Genomic DNA, 24,814 nt, shown 5'->3' on the forward strand with positions numbered 1-24,814 from the left:
TCAACCTCCCAAAGCTCAAACTGAACAGAACAATAAAATGAATATGACCACATCTTGCTTCAGTTCTTGGATCTGTTTAAATGGAGACATAAGCCAAATCAGTAAATTTTGTTCAGACAACGTCAAAACTTGCTTCTAATTACACTCAACTAAAGGCAAAGTGGGATCTAAACTTGAACATCCATGCTTATATGGTAGGTAGTTTAGAGGCTAGCCTCTACCCACAGAAAGGGTTCAAATACAAGCTATGTTTAATCAAATAATCTTTGCAGCTGCTTTCTTTTTTAGGACACAGGGTTCAAACAAGGGTCATTACTGTTTAGGGACACTGCTTTGAGATCTTTGTAAGGAGATAGAAGAAGTTAATGAGCTTATGCTTTTCCATGTGTTTTCCTAACGATCATTAAGATGCTCCTGTGCTGATATGTCAGAAATGGATAAGGATTGTGTAAATTAAGAGAGTGGTAGCTCTTAAGGTGTAAATTTAAAAAACCAACTGTTTTAAGTCTCATGAAGCTTTGTATGCACCAAGTAACCCATTCCAAAATTCTTTTTCACACTTGTCCTTGAAGATATTCTTATAAAATCACAGCAAAAGCAAGAAGAAACAGCTATAATTCAAGACATAAATAATCAAGACAGTGAAACAAACCAGATGGATGAGTGACAAATGGAATGCTGGAAGCGGACTGTAATTTCTAATGCTGATTTAAAACTTAAAAAAAAAAAGCACAAAGCAAAATGGGTTCTCCTCACATTGTCTGCCATGCAGCATCAGTACATTTTTGCTTTAAATAGCTGAATGTCCGTAATTTCTCCCCCCACTCCTGAATAATGTCTTTTCCCAAGAGCTTGTGATGCTCTAATGCGTTGCCTTTGCAAATGGGCTGGAGCTCCTCATTTTTCCCAAGTAAACACTTTGTGGAGTGCTTTTTTCATTTTACAGTGGCAATAATTACCTTTATTTAAATAAATAGAGGCTCTTTATTGGTATTCATGAGCCACAGTCCATGACCGAGCAAACTACCTTTTAATGGTCTTCATTGTCAATTGTACATTTGAATGAAAAATAGATAAGAGAGTTCCAATTTTAAAAAGTCATATATTGTAAATGGCAACAATGACTATTATATTTACCATATAAAAGAAATTTTTAGCTTTATTACAAACTATTATATTTTCTCAAATTGATTTCTTTTAAACATTAATATTGAAGCTGGGAAGATGGCTGAATGACATTTGGCTAAATAATGATATTATTTATTATTATTGCTTCAGCTAATAGTGCTACTTGAAGTCACAATAAATCTAAAATTATCACTTGTAAGTTTTGTGCTGCTCTGTTTTCCAGGCGAAAATGGAAATGTGCACACATAAAATGCAGGGATTCTATCAATTGAATGTTTACAGTTCCCCAGAGTAAAACAGATGAGAAGCATCCCATCAGTTTCTTATAGTGTTTTTCCACACACAGAGTGTACATTCTTCTGTTGAATCAGGCATAGGGTTAGCTTCTGGCTTATACCTTTTAAAATAGTGTCTCTTACTGAACCGAAAGCCATTTGGGCTTTGATGGGTGTCAGTTATCTCCAGAGATCTGTCACCACCTGTCACTGTCTGCAAAATTAGGGTTATATGTAGACATACATTTTTTTCAACATACTTTAATAAGGATTCAACTTCTCCTCTAGTCTACCACCCACCAGAGGTAGTGGAAGAGAAAAGATATTAGGACCCGGGGAAGTAGAATTGCTTGGAAATAGTTATTCAGCAGCAAGTGCAATCTTTGTTGTCAGGATATCAGCAGTTCAGTCCAGTAGCAAACACCAAATATTAACCAGCAGCTGCAGTCCAGTCCACTTAGCAGTCACCACACATGAACCAGCAAGGGCAGTCCAATCCAGGAGAAACAGCAAGGATTGCCAACTTGCCTAAGGACATGGAAGAGGCAAGAAGCAGCAGGAACCTCATGAGAAGTTCTTTGGCAAATTTCTCTCAATGGTGTCACCACACGCAGAGCTCAGCAATACAATGTAAGATGAACCAAAACATGTGTGTCATTAAGTAAGACTAGCAAGGCAGAGCAAAACAAACCAATGTTCAAGCTCCTCTGGGGTCATATTTATATTCCTTCATCATGCATCCTTTCAAGTGTTTGGTGTAGTGAAAGATCCTTTCACCTGTGTTTGCTTCAGCAAAACATTCCTTCATATGTCTGCTTTAGCAAAACATCCTTTTTCCTGTGTTCCCCAACACCATATGACATAACTGACTTTCCAAAGAAACCAAAAGTTTCCACTTCACAGATATGCCTGAAATTTTACATGGGGGTTGGGGATTTGAACCTCATGCTTACATAGCAGTCATGCTTATCCATTCAGTCACCCCCTCAAGGCTTTGACACAATTATACATTTTAACATTAATTTGTGTGTCATGAATTGAGTTTGGTGGGTCATGAATTAAGGTCTTTCAGATGGTAGCATATCCTGGATTCATCAAAATACATCCTAAAATGTGGTAATGGTCGGAGGAATTGTCTGATATGGACTATATCAACCATATTATTGAATGAGGAATTTCAATGAGCAGAATTTAACATTCAATGAGATTTTTAAGTACACCTATATCACATATTTTTTTGAAACAATACAGACCTAATTCTTAAACCGTTATAGTCTTTAAAAGTAAGTAATTTTGGATCTCTTTAGTGCAATATAATAGAATACTTTTTTTCTGAAGATCCAACAAGTTAAAAAAAGATAGCAGACAAATGAAAGACCAGATTCAACCTGGACACAATATTCCTTCAAATTTATTTTGATCTCAAACTAAAAAGTAAGTCTTGGAAGGCATTCTTTACCACTTTCCAAAAGATATAAAGGAGCAGGAGAAAAGAAACAAGTGCAAGCAGCCCAGGTTGTTCTGAAAGTGAATGTTTTTATTAGTGTTGCTCTGGATCAGGAGACAAAAATCAATTGTGACAGTTGAAAGTAGAAAACATGATACTGGAAACCCTTCATCAGTTCATGCAATATGGAAGGGCTAGCTTGTTTTCAGAACACAGATGCTCAATTTACCAAATAAACAAAGTCAAATGTTCTATGGCCCTCTCATCTGCAGTTTAGATTCTTAGTTTTTTCAAATAACAAATATATCCAAATATAAACTCAGAATCATAGCTCACCAAATAAACACTGAAGTAGTAACATGAGCGATAATGAATAGAAATAGAGTTCAAATGTAGTTACTCTAAATGGAGCAGCAATACCCTTATTAAATACCACAGAATAACAAATAAATACCCTTATGTCATGAATCTGCCACTGCTATTGAAACTGTTGGTCAGAAAGGTCTTATAGGTCAACAAACATTATAGAATACTTTTTCATTGCTTTTTGTTACCCACCAAAACATGAGGTAAGTTGCTATTGCTAAAGACACCACACACTTGAGTCGTGGAAAGAGGAAAAAAATCAAGCTTTCTCTCAGCTGGAATCTTCATGATAGTGGGTAGCTTTCAGAGGAGTTTCGAATTGGAGAAAAGTATTCATCAAATGTGTCTAGCTGTGAACACTTCACACTACAGTATTGATCTGCTTGGCATATCCACTGGAGTAAGAGTGACGTGAATGTCATAGGAGTAACCAACCACTTTCAGATTATATTTAAGGTCAGCTTCACAAGATGAACTTATACTTGACAGCACTATCAGGGCCAGGAACCTATAGATAAAGAGGTCATAAGCTGTAGGGGAGAGTCTGTTAGTATTATTGTGCTAAATGCACATAGTATTAAACCGAGTCCTAATGACATCTCCTATACCCATAGATCAGTGAACTTTTCAATCCTCTCTTATCAAAGGGGCTTCTTTTTCCTGTAGATAATGATTAACATTTATATCTACAACTGATCAAAGTACAGATAATAAGCAAGATCAGAGTTTTCAGCCCTAAACGGGGCATCTATATCATATCTTGAGATGGTTTGGATGAGAAATGTTCCTCATAGGTACAGGTATTTAAACATTTTGTTCCCAGTTGGTGGTGCTTGCTCAGGGACATTTAGGAGGAACAGCCTTGCTGAAAGTAGAATATCACTCTGAATGAGGCTTTGAGATTTTGTATTTTTACCCTACTCCCAGTTTATTCTCTACTTTGTGCTTACAGTTGAATACGACCTCTCAGCTTTCTGGCCAATGTCTGCCTAATGTGTCATTTCTCCCTTCCAGTATAGTCTCATATCCATCTGGAAGCATAAGCCTAAATAAACCCTTCCATCTATAACTTTCCTTGAGCAGAACAACAGAAAAATTACTAACATACAGATCTCATTACAAGACTTAAGGGACATTGTGGAAGAGGAGATGAAAGAGAACTAGAAATGATGGATGATAAGAAAATTGTTCCAGAACTATAATAGAATATCGTTTTTATGACTACTGACATGTCTATAAGTTTCTTCAAAATAAAGGAAAGTAAAAGTGATGTTGTCAAGGAGATGAATGAATTGAAACCTTTATATATTAATGGTGGGAATGTTCTTCTAAAAACTACACAGAGAACTGTCATATGACTCAGTAATACCACCATTAGATAAATGCCTCCAAACTGAAACCAAGAACTCTAGTAGATATTGGTATCATGATGCTCATTGCAGCACTGTTTATAGTAAATAAAAGATGGATACCATTCAAGTGTCCATAAAAAGTGAAACAATAAAATATGTTGTGTGTATCCAATGGAAAATTATTAAAATGAATAAATAATAAAATTCTATGCTACAACATGGATGAACTAAAAACATGATAAATAAAACAAGCCAATATCAAAGGGACACATATTGTAACAGAATAGAAAAAACTGTAGAGATAGTACGCGATTTATAGGAACTGAGGCAGTGAAGGGACAATAATTGATTCATAGTTATATGAGTTTGTTTACAGAATGAAAAAGTTTCACAAAGATGTTTATGGTGACTGCACAATACTATGAATGTCATTAATACCACTCAATCACATACATGAAAATGGCTTGGTGGCTAGTTTTATGCTATATAAATTATCACAGTAAAAGTATTAAGCAGAAACAGACATAACTACAGGAAAAGGTAGTTATCATTATTCAGATAATTCAGTCTTAGCATTTGATAGACATGGTTCTTTATTACAGATGGAACAGTGGTAAATAAATAGTGAGGCAAAAATCTAAACAGTGAGATTTAAAAAGCTTATTTTGGCATTTGTTTAAAAACATGAAACACTGCTCTACCAGAGGCCATGCTCGTACTAGAGGCCACATTCCTATTGTAGCCCCAGGTAAAACGTGCTGACAGACATCCAAAGCTTCATCAAAGCCTTAGTCTTCATTTCCAGGGTCAAAACCAGTAGAGACATCATACTAGACCAGAGAATTCATGGGTTCCTAGAACTACAGGCTACTTGGGCCAGAAGACCAGACAGAAAAAAACAAAAACAAAAACAAAAACCAAGGGAAGAAAACATCCATCCAACAAACTTAAACTCAGAAACTGGCATATAGACCCATAATTTTTCTAAACCCAGATGCCTAGAGGCCAGTGTAAGAACACAATCAACAACAATCAAGGCAATATGTTACCACCAGAGCCCACTATCCTACTGCAGCAGCCCTGAGTGTTGCCCAGCACAGATGAAGCACGAGAAAACAACATTAAAGCCAACTTTATGAAGATTATAGCAGTTTTTAAAGAGAAAACCAATAAGTCCCTTAAAGAAAGCCAAGAGAAGCAAACAAACAAACAAATAAACAAATAAAGGGAATGAATAAAACCATTCATGACCTGAAAGTGGAAATTAAAGAAATAAAGATAATTCAAATGAAGGGAATCCTGGAGATGGAAAATCTAAGTAAGTGAACAAGAAACACACACACACACACACAAACACACACACATACAAAATACAGAAGACAAAATATCAGGTATGAATGACATAATAGAAGAAACTGATGCACCAGTGAAAAAAATATTACATCTAAAATAGTCTCTATACAAAATATCCAGGAAATCGGAGACACCATGAAGTACCCAAACCTAAGAATAATAGGAATCATTCAAAAGAATACCAGCTCAAAAATCCAGAAAGAATTTGTAACAAAATCATAGAAGAAAATTTTCTAACTTTATGAAGGACATTTCTATAGAGGTACAAGGAGCTTATAGAAGACCAAACTAATTGGACCAGAAAAAAGAGTGCCTTCCACTATAATCATAAAAACACTAAGCATAGAGAACAATGAAAGAATATTATAAACTTCAAAGGAAAAGTACCAAGTAACATATCAAGGCAAACCTGTTAGAATTATACTTGACTTCTCCATGAAACCTCTAGAAACCAGAAGGAGATAAACAGATGTCTTACAGACTCTAAGAGACCAGAGACGGCAGCCTAGACCATTATACCCAAAAATACACTTTAATCACCACAGATGGGGAAGACATTCCATAACAAAATCAAATTAAAACAATATCTGTCCACAAATGCAGCACCACAGAAATAACGAAAAAAAAAAAAGACAATCCCAAAATATCAGAAGATGGAAAAATCTCTCATCCTCATGGTTCATTAGGATTAACACAGTGAAAATGCATATCTTATCAAAAATAATCTACAAATTTAAAATATCTCCCCATCAAAATCCCCATACAATGCTTTACACCCTTTGAAAGATGAACACTCAACTTCATATAAAAAATTAGAAAAATGCAGAACTATTAAAACAATTATGCACAATAAAATAAATCCTGGAAATATCATCTTTACTAATTTCAAGGTTTACTATGGAACTACAGTAATAAAAACCACATAGTATTGCCATAAAACCAGCAGGTTGATCAATGGAATCAAATGGAAGACTCAGACATAAATCTACACACCTATGGAGAGCTGATTTTTTGATAAAGAGGCAAAAACTATACAATGAAATAAAAACATCTTAAACAAATGGTGCTTGTCAAACCAAATGTCTGCATGTAGAAGAATGCAAATAAGACCCATATCTATAATCCTGCATAAAATTCAAGTTCAAGTGGATCAAAGATCACAATATAAACCAGATAACTGAATCTGATTAAAGAGAAAGTAGAGAATAGCCCTGAACCCATTGACACAGGAGACAATTTCCTAAACAGAGCACCAATACTGCATGTACCAAGATTAACAAATAAATGGGACATAATGAAACTGAAAAGCTTCTGTAAGGCAAAGGAGACTATCTATAGGACAAAACAGCAGTCTATGGATTGGGAAAAGATACTAGCTCACTAGGGAACTGGGAGGACATTTCCTTTTCTAGGTAAAGTAATTATTGTATTGTGTACAATGACGAGAGCTTGTATACTCATAATCTCTGTGACCAACAGATATGCGATGGAAACACTCACACTTATGCATAAGAAGAATTTGCAGTTAGTGTAAGTGTGAAAAATAGGAGCAACTATAAAATAAATTGTTGGAAATTCACACAGTGAAATACTGAAGGGTAATACACAGGAGTAAGTGGTAATAATACATAGCAACACAGATGCATTTTCCTACTCAGGATGGATGAATTCATTCACAAAACTCAAAACACGAATTATTCCATAATTCTAAGTAGAATGCTCCATCACTGTTTTAGTTGGTGTACCAGTTTAAATGATAGTGGACCCACAGGTTCACATATTTGAATGCTTGGTCCCCAGTTGGTAGGACTTGTTTGGTAAGGATCAGGAAGTGTGGACTTGATGAAGACATGTCACTGGGGATGGGCTTTGGTGGTTCAGAATTCCAGCCATTCCCAGTGTGACCTCTCTGTCTCATGCTTATGGATCAAAATATGAGTTCTCAGCAGCTGCATCAAGGCCATGCCTACGTGACTGGTGCAATTCATCCTACCATGGTGATCATGGACTCACCTCTAAAACTGTAAGCCTCAAATAAATTCTTTTTTATAAGCTGCTGAGGCCTGGATTCTTATCACAGCAATAGAAATGTGACTAAGACAGTAGACTGTCATGATTATAGTTTCTGCAGTGGCTACACAGAATTGTTCATGTCTATCAATGTCATATGATGTGAGGCAATATGTAATGGAACATATTATGAATTTTGCTTAAATTATGTTAATCATTTTGCTTAAAAAATATTTAAAACTTACTAAACTTACTATTTGGTAGCCTTTTCTATTTAGTTGCTTTTCTATTGTTGTGATAAAACAACATAACCAAGGGAACTTGTAGAAGGAAGGGTTTCTTGTAGCTAAAACTTCTGGGATAGGAGTCCATTGCTATCATGGTCAGGACCATGACAGCAGGCAGGCAGGCAGGCAGGCAGGCAGGCAGGCAGGCAGCAGGCAGGCAGGCAGCAGGCAGGCAGCAGGCAGGCAGCAGGCAGGCAGGCAGGCAGGCAGGCAGGCAGGCAGGCAGGCATAGCTTTGAGCAGCAACTGAGAGCTCACATCACTACCAACAAACAGGAAGGAGAGAGTTCACTGGGAAGGTGGGGGGGTGCTTTTGAAGCCCTTTTCTAGTCTTCTTCAACAAGGCCATCTCCAATCCTTCCCAAACAGCCACCAGCTGGGGACCAAGTATTCAAATGCCTGACTTATGGGAGACATATTATTACTATTCAAACCACTATAATAGCTTTATGAAGGACTTATACTATGTGAAGATTAAGGGAATTTAAGATATTACTTTCTATGCATGATATTACTTTCAGTGATTATTTCTATGGCTGTAGAGATGAAAAATATCTATCAAATAAAGAGAGATAGGAAATTTGAAGTTTTAAAATATGTCTTATTTATTTGTAAATGGCTATGATATAATGATACAGTCAGGAATAATTGCACATATTCTCAACAATACTATTAACATGTTAATACCGATTTGAATATAAATAACAAACATATGTCTATTGATTGGGCAAGTATACAGCTTTCATTTGTGTACAATAAGATAATAATTGGGGAACCTACAAGACTCAATGGGAAAAAAATCAATCAAACTTTGTGAGATGCATACATAGAAAGTTCAGCATACAATAAATTTTAAAATAGGGCTGTTACTAGTTAGAGCATATCAATAAAACAACATCAAAGCACAGTTGGAACAGAAACCAAGACACAAAAAATTCAGTCCAACAAGAGGTCTGAAAGACCATTAAAAATAACAACTTCTTGAGGGATATGAATCAATCTAAATAAATGCAGAGGCATGGCATGTCCCTGAAAGAGAATATTTAACACTGCAGGGTATTTCTCTCCAAGTTCATCTATAAATTTAATGTCATATCATATAAATTCTTTAAGAAATTACTTATGGTATGTGACAGGTTTGGTTTATAGTCAAAGTTGATGAGAAAAAAGTATGAAAATTAGAGAAGTTTGTGAAAAGCATAAAAAAGTGAAGTCATTTGATCACTCTTAAAATAGCCAGTATTTTGCTGTACTAACCAAGGCCAAAAAAATAATCATTCAGGAACACAGAGCTTGGTTGGACAGGAAAAGAGAGAGAGAGAGAGAGAATATGCATCTGCTACATGGGGAAGTTTATGTAGAAAATGCAACACTGTATGCTTCTTCTGGTGAATTCAATAAAGAAAAAGGATTCTATTCTTAAACAGTCACAAGAACATCAAGAGACAACTTGGAATATGGTCGTACTCACCATGCATACATACACAACACACACACACACACACACACACACACACACACACACACAATTGTGCTGAGAAAGTAAGGAGAATGTTCATTTATAATTAAGGAATTTGAAATGTTTTATAAGAAAAGACCTAAATTCAAACGTCATAAAGACAGAAGTTATATTTATCATACATATAAACAAAAGACCTTTAAGCCAAAAGGCACATCATGGTTATAAGAAAAATGAAAGACCAAATATTAATTATTCTGATTTGTAAAAGAGCCATCGATTATAAAGCAGGAAAAGCACTAAACAGTTAACTTACCAAACATTGCAAAAATTACTTTAGAAGATGTTTAACACCATTTGGAAGCACAGACAGAAACAAATTGAAAATGATATTTTTTTCTATTAGGACAGAAACAATTAAAAAGCTTGATATTCACAGAACATACAAGGATGTTCAAAAAACTATGTGTTTGTGTGTGTGTGTGTGTGTGTGTGTGTATGTGTGTGTGTGTGTATGTGTTCTTCATAGAAGTTCTCCAGACTTTTGGAGAATGTCTTAGTAAAATTTATTCTGCATACTCTTTATCCAGGAATACTGTCTTTAAAGATCTCTTGTAGAAGCTAATTTCAGTAGCCTAAAGATTCAGTGAAAACCTAGACTCTACCTGCATGTGTACCAAAGCAGCCACTTGAACTCCAACGTATTTGTACTGTAGAGTAACTACAGACTACATTTACATAGTCATTGTATACCAGCATATAATGATCTCTAATATGTATTGTGACACAAATGGCTTATTAAAGATTAAATAAACTTTTCAAATTATGGATATGTATCTGTGTCTATGTAAGTATATGTGCATGCATGTTTAGTGTAGGTGAATGGAGACACCCAGAGAAGGTTCTAGATTTTTAGGCACTGGTATCACGGTGGTTGTAAGGGTGCTGAGAACCAAACTAGATCCCTCCTAAGAACAGTCGTTGTTTTTAGCCTCTGAAACAACTCTTCAATCCTTCAGATTAATTTTTAAAATATAAGTTTAAAAATAATTTAAAATAAACCAAAGTAGTTAATGTGTAAGTAGAACATACAGCTCAATATCTAGAGAGACACTTTGGTACAAAATTAAACACCTCATGGCTTAACTGGTCATTTCCTACCTGAGCTGAATTGAAGTAAAAGCAAATTTCTCAAGCCATTGGTGAGAATAGAGTAAGGTACTAAATAATTTCCTGTATTTTTGTCTTAGGAAGATAGGCTGACATAGTGCTCATATCTGTGGGTGATCAAGAGAAGACAGACTTCAGGTTGTGAACATTTCCTGAGTTCTGGTTATCTGAACTCTTATTCTTACCACATTCAAAATTCTAATGGTCATCTGTTAGGGTCATAGCTGAGTTGAATGCCAGACACTATTTTAATTTCTGGAAAAGAAGCACTGTTTTAATTAGCCACTAAAGGTAGCTGTGTGATCAAATATTTGGTATAAAATTGCTTATGGATGAGTAATCTAGACATTGTTAGGCTTCAGGGAACATTTATCAAAGTTAGTATCTTCTCCCTGGAAAAAAACACTTAGATTTGAAATTTATATTGCAGCGTCTCCTGTAGATCTTCTGCTTGATTTCACACACAAAGGGAAAGTCATATGTGCCAAAAGTGTTTAATGTTATCGTTTTTCATAATCTCAGCTCTAAATAAATACACACGTAAATCTCTTTATATAGTTTCAAGAACTACACCCAGCTCACATAGTCTCTTCTCTCTCTTTCAATGTTTTCTCAAATATCTAAAGAGTAAGACAAAAATTCTTGCATCATAGTTATACTTTGTTAATAAAAATATGGTTTGGCATTTAGTATGCATATGTGCATGCATATGTGTTTGTTTGTGAGTGGCATATGTGTTTGTGTTTGCATATATGTCTGTGTACACACAGGTGTTTGAATGTTTGTGTGTGTATATATGTGCTTGTGGAAGTCAGAGGTCAATGTTACATGCTTTTCTCAATAACTTCCCTCCTTAGTTCTTGAATAGGCTATCTCACTGAACATGAAGATCACTGATTACTCTTGGCTGTCTAGCCAATGAACCCTAGGGTTTCCTTGTCTATGTCTACCCAGTCCTAGGATTATAGATACATATATATTTGGCTGGCTTTTTATAAGCATGCTAGATATCTAAACTCAGACACTCATGTCTGCATGACAAGTGCTTTACCCTGGCCATTTGGCTGGCATGTCACCAACAACTGAGGCAGCCTTCACTTATGCCAAGTACTTTCCTAACTCTGGAGCAGAGGGGAAACTAATAAACTTTTCTATGTTCACCTAGCTGGCAGACTGCAGGACTACATTCAAATCAGGTCACTTGGGCTCCTGAGTTTGTGATAGTTAAGAATGTCCTGTCCTAGATCCTTAGAGACCCATAGCCTGGCTTATGGTAATGAGGAGCTTTTCAGGAAGGTTGCAATGGCTGAGCTTCTCCTTTGTCCTTGATTGTTCTCCTTCTATGGGGCTTTTCCCCAGAGACTACACATGCTTACTCTAGGTGGGTATGGATCACAGTGTTTTCAGAAACCAAACCCTGTGCTGGAAGTGGGGAAAACAATTTTTGATCTTACATACACCATCTATTTTGCTTGCTCTGCTTCAGAGATTTAATCTGTCCTTTCTCTGCTCCAAAAGGTCCTCTTCAGACTACTCAAGAGGCTTTCTCTCTTCAAGCAACCAATAACCTTTCCCTGTAAAGCTGCACACAACACATGGCACGGGATTTCAGGTTGTTGCTTAAGCATTAAATTTACCGTAATATTACACAGGAATGGAAAATGATTTCTTCAAGAGGAAGAAATCAGGCTGTGTTTTTCCCTCCTCCCATTGCCTCTCTTCCTCTCACTGCCTTTCTCTTAAGCTACTGAAACACAAACTGAGCTGCTGCTTTTGGAAACTGTCCCCCAAAAGTATCCATCTGCTGCTCAGGCACAGTCTCAGTTTCCTTTCTTACAGACTGAGGTGAGCTGACATCACATTCATGGCCCTCCGTTTCTCACTTCAATTGATGCTGGGGATTCTGCAGAACTGGCTTAATACATGGAATTTCTGTTCAAATACTTAAAATCGACAGAGATATTTCTTTAGGCTAGAAACATTTCCTAGCTTCTTAAAGAGGCCCAGATCCCACTTTAAAAGAAAGAGCATAGTTGATAAGCTTTGGGAGCTAGAAAGTTAAATATATCTCCTCTTTGGTTGATGAAGGTGAGGACTCATAAAGAGAGGACCATATTTCAGTCATTGCATTTGATAGCTTGTTAGGCCACAGAATTGAGACTAAAACCCACTAATGACCTATTTTACATGAATAGTTTATGTTTATATGTGCCTGTTGGACACTTGCTATGCTAACTCTACAGAAAATTTAGGGCTATTTTGTTGTTGTTGTTGCTTTGTTTGTTTTTTTTTAATATATGATGTCTCATTTAACTTGTAAAAGTTAAGCTAATAAAATCAAGTATATTAGTGACTTGCCAGAGAAAATATTATTTCTATTATTGTTCTAAAAAATAATGTAGCATGCATGCAAGATACCTGGCAGGGACATGCCAAGGTGTTCCCCTGAGACACTATGGGATGGATATAAAGGAGGTAAGGAGGTTTATGTGAGGGAACAGAAGGAAGAGAATGGGTAGAGGCAGACAGATGAGAGCAGGGTATGAGGACAGAGAGGAGGGAACAGAGAAACAAAGGGGAGGAGAGAGAGAGAAAGGTTGGCTGGAAACAAATGAGAGGAGAGAGAGACAGAAAAGAGAAGGAGACAGGTAAAAGGAGAGAGAGAGAGAGAGAGAGAGAGAGAGAGAGAGAGAGAGAGAGAGAGAACTGGGGTAGCAACCAGTCCTTTTATACGCCCCCCAGCACGGCACCTGCACCTGTCAGCAGTAATGGCTGCCAGTAATGTCAGCAGGTTATGATATAATGACTGCTAGGTCCCTGGGAAGAGTCTAGCAGAATTGCCTGTAAGTCAACAATTATGATGATGAAATACTTCTTCCTCTTGTTCTTAATGATTATTTTTGAACATTTACCCTGAGAACTCAAGGAGCCTATTCCAGAATTCCAGTTTCATAAGTAAGGCAGTCTCTTGCTATCTGTTTGTTAGTGAGAGTGCTCACCCACTTTGTCCTCCATTTGTCTCTCCATCATCACTGTTTCTTCCCTCCCCTCTTCCCTGAGTGCTAGAAGATAAGAAGGAATGAAGAAAGTAAAGAAGGAAGGAAGGAAGGAAGATTATAAAGTTAAGGAGAAGGACAAACTGATATATAGATTTTTGTAAATCATTTTATTTATTTACATCCCAAATGTTGCCTCCTCTTCCCGTTCCCCCTCTCCTTCATCTATTTATTTAGGAACAAGCCCTCCACAGAGGTGAAAGACCACTATGATTAAATGTTAAGTTTCTGAAGAAGGACACTGATGAACATAGTAGAAGAGGAAAATACCTCACATGCTCATGGATTTCAAGAACTGGCATTGTGACCATAACCATGCCAGAGCAATGTACAGAGTCACTGCAATTCCAATAAAAATCTCTGTGACCTTTTCCACAGAAACAGACAATAAAATCCCAAAATTTATATGGAATCACAAAAGATTCTGGAAGCCAAGTCAATCCAGGATAAAAGAACAACTCTGGAGAGATTACAATTCTTGATTGCAAGCTTTATTAGAAAACCACAGTCGTAAAAATAGCATGGTACTGAGACAAAAATAGACAATGGAACAAAATAGAAGATTCAAAAATGATTGCATATAACTATAGCCATTTGATATTTGACAAAGATGCCAAAAATACAGTTTAGAAAGAGAGTATTTTCAACAAATGATACTCCAAAAACTGGATGCACAAATATAGAAGAATGAAATTAGACCCATATCAATTTCCCTCCCTGAAAAATCAAAGCCAAATGGATCAAAGTCCTTAGTGTGAAACTGGAGAAACTGAAATTGCTGGCAACACATACATACTTTTATTACTCTACCTAATGCTAGATATACCATCAATTTCAAGTGTTAAGAGATCTGAGTAATGATCTCTTCCTAGTAGTTTATGGATTGAGAGGATTGAACCTCCTGTGATCAAGGAGGTTAAGAAAGTTGGCCATGGTCATGGAGTGGGCTACTATGTCAGGAAAAGGCTGCACATTTCTCACTTATAAGTGAGGCTTTTCCTTCAATTCTCTATTTGTCTTTGAATATGATTCTTGACAAACTTAGTATATGCAGTACAGATCTCAAGATGTACAAAGATCTAGAAACTCTTTAATCTAGCTAACAGTATACCAACTGCTTAGCTAAAATGGCATGGACCACTCCTACCCATCCTCTAAAGAGAATTAAGAAGAATTGGTGTTTTTGTTATGCTTAGTCTGGGTCTTAGAACTTCTTAATTGTGACTGCTTTTTTAAAAATTGGATATTTTCTTTATTTACATCTCCAATGTTATCTCCTTTCCAGTTTTCCTGGGAAACCCTCATCCCATTTCCCCTCCTTCTGTTTTTATGAGGGTGTTCCCCCACCCATCCACCCATTCCTGCCTCCATGCCCTAGCATTCCCCTACACTGGGACATCAAACCTTTACAGGACCAAGGGTCTCTCCTCCAATTGATGTCCAACAAGGCCATTCTTTGCTACATATGTGTCTGGAGCCATGGGTCCCTCCATGTGTACTCTTTGGTTGATGGTTTAGTCCCTGGGAGCTTTGGGGGGTCTGGTTGGTTGATATTGTTGCTCTTTCTATGGTGTTGCAAACCTCCTCTGCTCCTTCAGTCCTTTCTCTCACTCCACCATTGGGGACCCCATGTTTAGTCCAGTGGTTGGCTGTGAGTATCCACCTCTGTATTTGTCAGGCTATGGCAGAGCCTCTCAGAGACAGCTATATAAGGCTCCTGTCAGCATGCACTTCTTGGCATACACAATAGTGTCTGGGTTTGGTTTGGTGGCTGTATATGGGATGGATCCTCAGGCGGGGCAGTCTCTGGATGGTCTTTCTTTCAGTCTCTGCTCCACACTTTGCCTCTATATTTCTTCCCTTGAGTACTTTGTTCTCCCTTCTATGAAGGACTGAAGCATCCACACTTCGGTCTTCCTTCTTCTTGAGCTTCATGTGGTCTGTGAATTATATCCTGGATATTCCAAGCTTTTGGGCTAATATCCACTTACCAGTGAGTGCATACCATACGTGTTCTTTTTGTGACTGGGTTACCTCACTCAGGATGATATTTTCTAGTTCCATCTATTTGCCTAAGAATTTCATCAATTCATTGTATTTAATAGCTGAGAAGTATTCCATTGTGTAAATGTACCACATTTTCTGTAACCATTCCTCTGTTTAAGGACATCTGGGTTCTTTATAGCTTATGGGTATTATAAATAAAGCTACTCTGAACATAGTAGAGCATGTGTCTTATTATATGTTGGAGTGTCTTTTGGGCATATGCCCAGGAGTGGTATAGCTGGGTCCTTAAGTAGTACTATGTCCAGTTTTCTGAGGAAATGCTAGACTGATTTCCAGAGTGGTTGTACCAGCTTACAATCCCACCAGCAATGGAGGAATGTTCCTCTTTCTCCATATCCTTGCGAGCATCTGCTGTCACCTGAGTTTTTGATCTTAGGCATTTGACTGGTGTGAGGTGGAATCTCAGAGTTGTTTTGATTTGCATTTCCCTGATGACTAAGGATGTTGAACATTTCTTTAGGTGCTTCTCGGCCATTCTAGTTTCCTCAGTTGGGAGTTCTTTGTTCAGCTCTGTACTCCATTTTTAAAATATGGCTATTTGATTCTCTGGAGTCTAACTTCTTGAGTTCTTTGTATATATTGGATATTAGCCTTTTATTGGATGTGAGATTGGTAAAGATCTTTTCCCAATCTGAAGGTTGCCTTTGTGACTGCTTCTTAATACCATAATGAATGTTAGGCTCAAGATACAGAAGTACATGTTTATTCACCATTAATAACCCAAACTTAATTAGCTCACTAGGTAGACAGAGCTCTGCTTCCCAAATTACTAAATGACAGGATTGGGAAAGGTTGCCATCAATATTTCTAGTTGTAGCTCTGTTTTATAAATTATAGAAACCACTTCCTATATATGTGAATTACAGAGAACAAATCAGGTATTTTACTATATTTCTTTTCTAAATGAATATCCATGGGAGAAGGTGGTAACGTTACATATGCAGATTGGATAAAGGAGGATAAGGCTGAAGGAAGTAGGGGGTAAGATGGTAGCTGACAGCTAGTACAGTAAGATTGGGCATGACGACTTTGAAGGGATTCAGCGAAATGGTAGTCAGTTATTTGAAAATTGTGGTTTGCATCCTTTCTGGATATAGTAAGCAAAAAAGAAAGAAAGTAAGAAAGAAGAAAAGAAAAAAGAAAGAGAAAGAAAGAGAGGGAAGGGGAAGAGAGACATGGAGATGGAGACAAAGAGAGGATTTCTTTGAAATGTGGAAATTACCACTTGAGCAATGAAAAACTAAACCCCAAGCCAAACAAGCCAAGAGTCTCCTTATATACTGCAAATCCTCTTATAGCATGGTGCTCAAACCCTGATGTATCTTGGAAATATGTGTACTCATGTAAGTAACTTCATGTAGAACTCTAAACAGAGTTCTCAATGGTTAAATTCTCTTCTTGAGCATGATTTAGCCAGGGCTCTCAGAGCCTTCTCCATGGTTTTAGTTTTTTATGCCCTTACTAAGAATCTCTTTCATATCTCTTCTTGGTGCCCTAATGGGCACCACTATGCTCATTGGCCACAGAACCCTCCACTTGCATACTTTGTCTCCTGAGTTGTATAATAGCTCTCTTCACATTACATGCAGTTCAATGAGTAAATCCTTCTCGTTGTTTTCTTATTCTATTTTAATAAGCACTTAATACTTTTGATGAGATATGACTTCATGATGAGAATAGAAAAAAAGTTCTTGCCTGTTCCAGGAGCTTACTCAAACAGCTGCAGAGCACATGGTAACTTCCACCAAGAAAATGAAGTGTGTTTCCTTGGGAACAATGAAGTAGTGGTTTGTGCAGAAACAAAATAATCTAGAATCCTCTTGATTGCTTTAAAATTTATCTTTGAAAGTAGTGACAGGTACGCCAGAAGCTAAAGAAATCTTCTTGGAGAAGCCATCTGGTCACAGCTGTGGCACCGGGGAAGGAAATGTCCTATCAGGAGATTTCAGCTCCAGACACATGGGGACAGGTGTTCTGGCTGAGTTGTACTGGCCTATAGATAAATTCATCCATGAAATTAGATGCTTCCAATTTCCTGTTGCTCCCCCTCCATTTCCCCATAATGAATCTGTCCCTCACTGTGATAAACAAGAACCTCAGCTACAGGGAGACATTTCTTACTGTCATTGTGATTCATGGCAGTAAGACTGAATCTAAGGAGAAATAGCCTAATGACTGGAGACAAACATTTATCTTAAGGGGAAAAGGCATCCTGCTTGGAAAATCTGGCATAGGAATAGAGCAGTTATGAGTTCTGTGTCTAGGAACACCCGTGAGCCAGAATGAGAATATATTAAGATAAATAGTGCTTTTCTCTAAGTTCAGCATAACTGAGTGACAAGGTGTCTTTGGGTTTCTACACCTGGGCTCAGGTGTAGGGAAGGGACATTCTTTGTTACTGCCCTAGGCCGTTCACTGCTGCAGGAGGTGAGTTAGCAAGTACTGCAGTGAATGGAAGTTGAATAATAATATATGACTTAGGAGGAACAAAACCATAGGCATAGACAGAAGCAGAACATCGAGGACTCCTGGAAGAATAGTAATGACTAGAATTCCCAAGAGGCCTGGACTCCCCATACAACATAGTGAAGCTCTGGGTCTCTCAGAGTTTTCCTTGTCATGGATATGGTGGTAGTTGGACTCAGAGACATGGGGTTACTTGGGTTCTTTCTAGGCAAGGCACTGCAGATACACATGTGTTTTACAGATACTGCCTAATAAATGTTTGCTTTGTTTATCTACTCAGTATTACATTTGTGAGTGAATGCATCATAGACTCTGACAGCTGTTTCCTGATAACAGGTTTCATCATGTGAATTATATACTTTCAGGACACATTTCAGATTCTGGCTGCTAAGAAAAGAGATGGATTCAAACCTGGAAACCAGAAGACAGTTTCCTTTCCTGCATTTCCTAAGTTCCCGGCTTTTCTGGACTCAAATTCTAACTGACTTACTCCAATGATTTTCTGTGTGCACAAGAAATATTTGTGAGTAAGAGAGGTCATATGAATGCATATACCTTAATGTATACTTGTAACATAATATAATAGCGCTAAAATGTAGCAGCAAATTGGACACATTAACATTTAGCTTCTATTACTTATCAAATAGGAATAATAACTCATTGAACTCAGCTTGTGGTTGTGGGCAATCAGTGTGTGAATTTTTACTAAGTTCTTACAAATATGATAATCAAATGTGTGCATTTGATTTTTAAAGTTTTATTTCATTGTAAGGTCTATTTAGATGTTTTGATTTCCTACTACTGCCTTATCGCTTTTGATGTAATCTAAAAATGGCTTAAGATAGAAATTTGTAGAAATATAGTGCTGGATAGTGGCTCAGCAGTTAAGACTAACTGCTGTTTCTGAAGGTGACTAGGTTTGGTTCTCTTAACCACACGGCAGCTCACAAACGTTGGTGACTCTATTTCCAGGAAATCTTAAGCCATTGTCTAGCCTCAGTGGGTACTGCACACATGTGATGCAGGCAGGCACACACATACACGTAAATAAATGTAAATAAATGAAAATAAAACAGAAATGCCTAAAATACACACACTAAAACTTTCAAGAAACTCTATATTAGGTTCAAAATATGAAATTATGAACTTTGTGGATATAATTAATATTTTTACTTGTTTTTTGCTTTTAATTTCCAACTTAATTTCACTGAAGTAAATGAGATGAATTACTTATTTCTCATTTCATAGTAATTAGTGTACAGGGAGAGGTTGATTCTAATGAGTGCTCTATGTGCTTTGGAAAAAATTGGTATTCTAAAACTGATGGATATAAAATCTTTCCTGGTTGGATTTTTTTCTCCCATAAACAATTATCAGCAGTTTATTTTTCCATCATTGTATTCTTATTGATTCTTTGGGGATTTCACATCATACACCCCTATCACATTCATTCCCTTGTACTTCCCTCACTCCCAACACTGTTTTTACTACCCTCCAGCAAAAAAGGGGAACATCCCCAAACCCATCTCTACCCAACCTAAAAGAGGGGACTTCCACCCCTAGACCAAGCAGAGACGGAGCCACCCAGAACCCCCTCTGACTGGCGATCTGAATTCTTGCTTAGGCTGTGAAGCTAAGCACTGCAAGGGAATATAAATAAAAGTTAAAAATGTCTTTCTGAGTTCCCTGAGGGACAAGCCTGACTGCATAGGGGTTGATATCAAAAGTATCCCCTCTCCAGGAAAAAGTCATTGGGATGGGTATGGCCTTCATGCCTCACTGGACAACAACAGGGGAACTGGAGCCATTACAAGGTCGCCTTCAATTACTGGAGGTCAGGCCTCTATCCCCACCTCTTCCCAAGATTAGATTCACCACAGCCCTTCTATACTTAAAGAAGGGAGGAGATGTCAGGGGCAGCCCTGCTTATACACTGAAGGCCTAAAATCAGCCATAGGCCTAAAATCAGCAATAGTCCTGTCATACATGTATACTAACACCAAGTCTTGGGTCTCTGTGGAAAAACATTGAAACAGGGCTATAAGCTATTGTAAACAGGCAGCTTTTGTGGAACTTTACCAGCCTGAGTAGTCATAGACCTTGTAAATAGGTAGCCTTGGTAGATAATACCAACTTAGATAAGGACAAGGAATCATAGGCAGAGTCATAGCCACCTGTCCCCTCAACCTTCACCCAGCCAACACCCTGTTCTGAAAGATATCTGTATTCCCCCTGAACACCCACGATCCAGTGTCATCCCCTTCCCCATGTCCTGCCTTTTTGTGTTTATAATCCCTATGTGAATGAGTAAAAATTATGATTTGAAAAAAAATTATTAAAAAGGGGGGAACATTTATGGGGAGGCCCCTAAGACTTTGATTATGCCCTAGTGAGTATATAGATCCTGATTGAATTTTTACCAGACTGGCACAAGCCTGAGTTATTTGGGAAGAGGAACTTCAATTGAGAAAAATGTCTCCATCAGATTGGTCCATGGGTAAGTCTATAGGGCATTTTCTTTTATTACTGACACATGTGGGAAGATCCAGTGCACTGTGGATAGTGTCAACACTGTACAAGTAGTCCTGGATAGTATAAGGAAGCAAGATAAGCAAATAGTTGGGGGAAAGCCAGGGACAACTGTTCCTGGTTTCTACTTCCGTTCCTACCTCCAGGTTCCTACCCTGAGTTTCTTTTTATTGGGATGTGTTACTACGTGACAGTTTAAGCTAAATAAATATTTTTCCTGCCCACATTTCTCTAAGTCATCTTTTTAATCACAGAAATAGAAACCTGGCTGAGACAGTCTTATATAGGAGCATCGAACTACAATATTAGCTGCAATTTATTTTCTACAGCCTCATCCAAAAGCTTTTTATATTAATATACAAACTCTGATTGTCTGCATTAATGAGGGATATTTTTTGCCTCCATTTGATCTCCATTTACACCTCTCTACATCTATTTTTTGTATTACTGAGTCTACTTTATTCAATATTTGCTGATCTGAAATTCATATATTTTCCAGCTGAACATAATCTTTTATCTCATACTTTTTTGCTTGTAACAGTCTTAAAACCCATTTCTTTTATATCAGTCATTCTTTGGAGTTCAAGACCGTCATTGGCAACATGGCAAAATCTATTTTAAAACATAACCACACACATTATTTTTGAATTGTTTTCTATTGGTGATTGTTGTTTCTGAATCTGCTATTTACACTAGTGTTTATGTATTCCTTGTTCTGTTTTATGGGTTTTCACAGTGAGTCTCTCTCCCTCCTTCTCCTTTTTAAGAGATGAATTCAGGTTGAATCCCCACAGAAATTTCCATTTGAATGGTTTGGCTGCCTGGTACCACTCAGAATGAAATTCTTTCACATGGGAGTGAGTGAATCACCCAAGTGGCACAAATTCAGATCTCAATGGCACTGTAACGACCAGGTTGGGATTATGAAAATTCTAAGAAGGATTTTCTCCTCCATTTGGCACTTGTCTGATGATAGGAAAATTCTCCCAGTATCTCCTTTGCACAGCAAGGTTTATTTCTTACTCTCACTTGTCCTGTGAGTCTGAGTTTGGTGGCATTGCTTCTCATTAAATTTTTTACTTGGGAATATCTTGACTTCTGTCTCCTCTCTCCTCACTTCATATCACCATGGAGGCTCCAGATATACGTCCACCCTCAACACATAGACTACCTCTGATACTTGCTAATTTTCTAAGGCAACTTGGGTTCGTTTATTTGGGGCCTTTCAGTATTTATTACTGTCCCAAAGGTTCAGGAGTATATAAAAAAAGAATCATATACATTTTGAGGATTTTTTAAAATTTTAATTTCTTCCACAACTCCAGCACTTTGAAACATTATTCTTTGTGACTAACCAGTCACAGTATTTGAAACTGGAGCACATGAATGTATTCTTAAGAAGAAAATGGCATGCTGAATTTTGAAATCCTTCAGAGAAGACAAATTTAATATAGCAGGATAGGCATGTAATTAGATACGCATAGAAACTTACAGTATGGCAGATGTTTCAGGAACAATGGCGCAGTCTCTTCAAATTGGAATAATAGGAGGACATATATTCTGTGGTTATAGTTCATAGGTTATAGGAAGGAGTGCCATAGTTATTCTTCTTCTTGCACTACATGGTGACAGCATTAGATCAGAAGTGAAATATATTTTCAGAAGAGGACAAAAGCACAAATGGTTAAAAATAATCATTAAGAAAATAAAATTACTACCGCCAAGCGGTAATTCTGAGCGCTTGATTCTAGGAAGCAGCAGCCATAGGCACACTCTGAACGTGGACTATCAGAGCTGGACTTCATGTGTTAGCTCATTGCCACAGAGCCACCTGTCCAGGGTGAAGAGGGGACACTCTGGGCACCTTGTTGTACTATGTTGACACTGTCAGTCTGAACTGAGGAGAGAAACAGTGACCAAAGGACAAAGACTTATTTCCTCAGATGTTCCCAGTCTGCTTCTTAGCCCAGTGTTCATGGATATACAGGTGAGGAGCAGAGGGGGGCTCAGAAAATGGAGTTTCATTTCTGATCTCATGACATTATATTTGTTAGGGGAAAAAGTATATAATGTTTTAAGTCATCATCAACAAAAATCTTTTGTTATTCTTTTATTTCTTTGATTTAAATTTCCAGAACAGAGAATAGGTTAGTATAAGGATAGAAAATTTAATAGTGGGATTTCTTCTTCTCTACCTTTATTCCCTCAAAAACAACAAACAAACAAACAAACAAACAAACAAACAAAAATGCCACCATCAACAACAAAAACCCAAGGGCTAACCTAATGTAATGTTTTCATACAACCCAATAAGAGAAACCTCTTAGAAACAAGCATATTTGGAGATTGCACTTCATGATCATGTAATAAATAGTGGAGAAGGATTGTGAGGTGAGAGTGGAATATTAAGGGAGGTAAAGTGTTGTAAAACTGCGAAACTATGGAAGACAATTTGAGCAATATTTGTAGGATTGCTGTCTTCCAATTACTTTTCATAATATATAAAATGCCTGAGAGTCCTGAGTACCCATGACCTGAATCTAGACACTCTGTTCTGTATGGTTGTAAAAGATCCATTTCATCTCAGTTGAATGGGTAGGGTTATTGGTTCATATACACAGGGAGATATTTGTGATTTTCAGAACCCCAGGCTAATTTACCTAAAGAAGTTTTCTCTCCCCAATATGAGCTAATCCAGCTTTCCTGGAAGGCACATTTTACTACCAAGGATCACTAAAATCACTTCATGCTACCAAATAAGATATGTTAATCTAAACACTTCTTGATAATACAAAGTCATTTTTCTACATCAAATCTTAATTTAGGTCTGGAGATAGCTCTGTTGGTTAAGTGTTTCCATCCAAGCATAGGGACTTGGTTTTGAGCTCCAAAATTTGAAAAAAAAAAAAAAGCTGTGCATGGTGTGTCGCACATAGAATCCAAGTGGGTAGAAACAAATGGATCCTTGGGACTCATGGCCAAGTAGCCTAGCTGTACCATGTATTCTAGGCTAGTAGAGATTTTATCAGAAAGGAAGAAAGAAAAAAAGAAAGAAAGAAAGAAAGAAAGAAAGAGAAAAACAACAACAACAACAAAACCATGGTCACCATCAACACCAAATAGACAACTACCAAAACAGAAACAAACAAAAACAACCACAAAAACCCAAGGACAACAACAAAAACAAAGGCAAGTAGCAAGCATCCTGAGAAATACCACCCAAAGTTTACCTCTGGCCTCCCCACATATACACACACATATTATTACCTCCCTTCCCCCTCTCAATGGCTCCTAGAATTAATCTGTATTGGTAATCTAGGAAAAAACACTTGACATACAGACAGACATAGGCAAATTAGCCCCAGGCAGTCAGAGAACAGGGATGAGAAGCATTCAGAGATTGTGATGTTTTGAATAGGAATGTCTCCCATAGACTCATGTGTTTGAATGCTTGGCCATAGGAAGTGGCAATTTTAGGAGGGATAACCTTGTCAAACTAGGTGTGGCCTTATTGGAGGAAGTGTGTCACCACTGGGGTGGGCTTTGAGGTCCTATACGTTCAAGCTATGCCCAAGTGTGGATCACAGTCTCCAGCTGCTGCCTGTGGATCAAGATGTATAACTCTTAGCTCCTTCTCCAGCACCATGTCTGCTGCATGCTGCCATACCATACTCCCTGCCATGACAAAAATGGACTAAGCCTCTGAAATTGTAAGCCAGGCCCAATTAAATGTTTTCCTTTTAAGACCTACCATGGTCATGATGTCTCTTCACAGCAATAAAACTCTAAGATAGAGATGCTTTACACAGTAAACACAAGTAAGGAAGAAACAGTGTTGTACAATTTGAAC

Source organism: Grammomys surdaster, unplaced genomic scaffold (assembly GCF_004785775.1).
Source record: "Grammomys surdaster isolate TR1022 unplaced genomic scaffold, NIH_TR_1.0 315, whole genome shotgun sequence".
NCBI lineage: Eukaryota > Metazoa > Chordata > Mammalia > Rodentia > Muridae > Grammomys > Grammomys surdaster.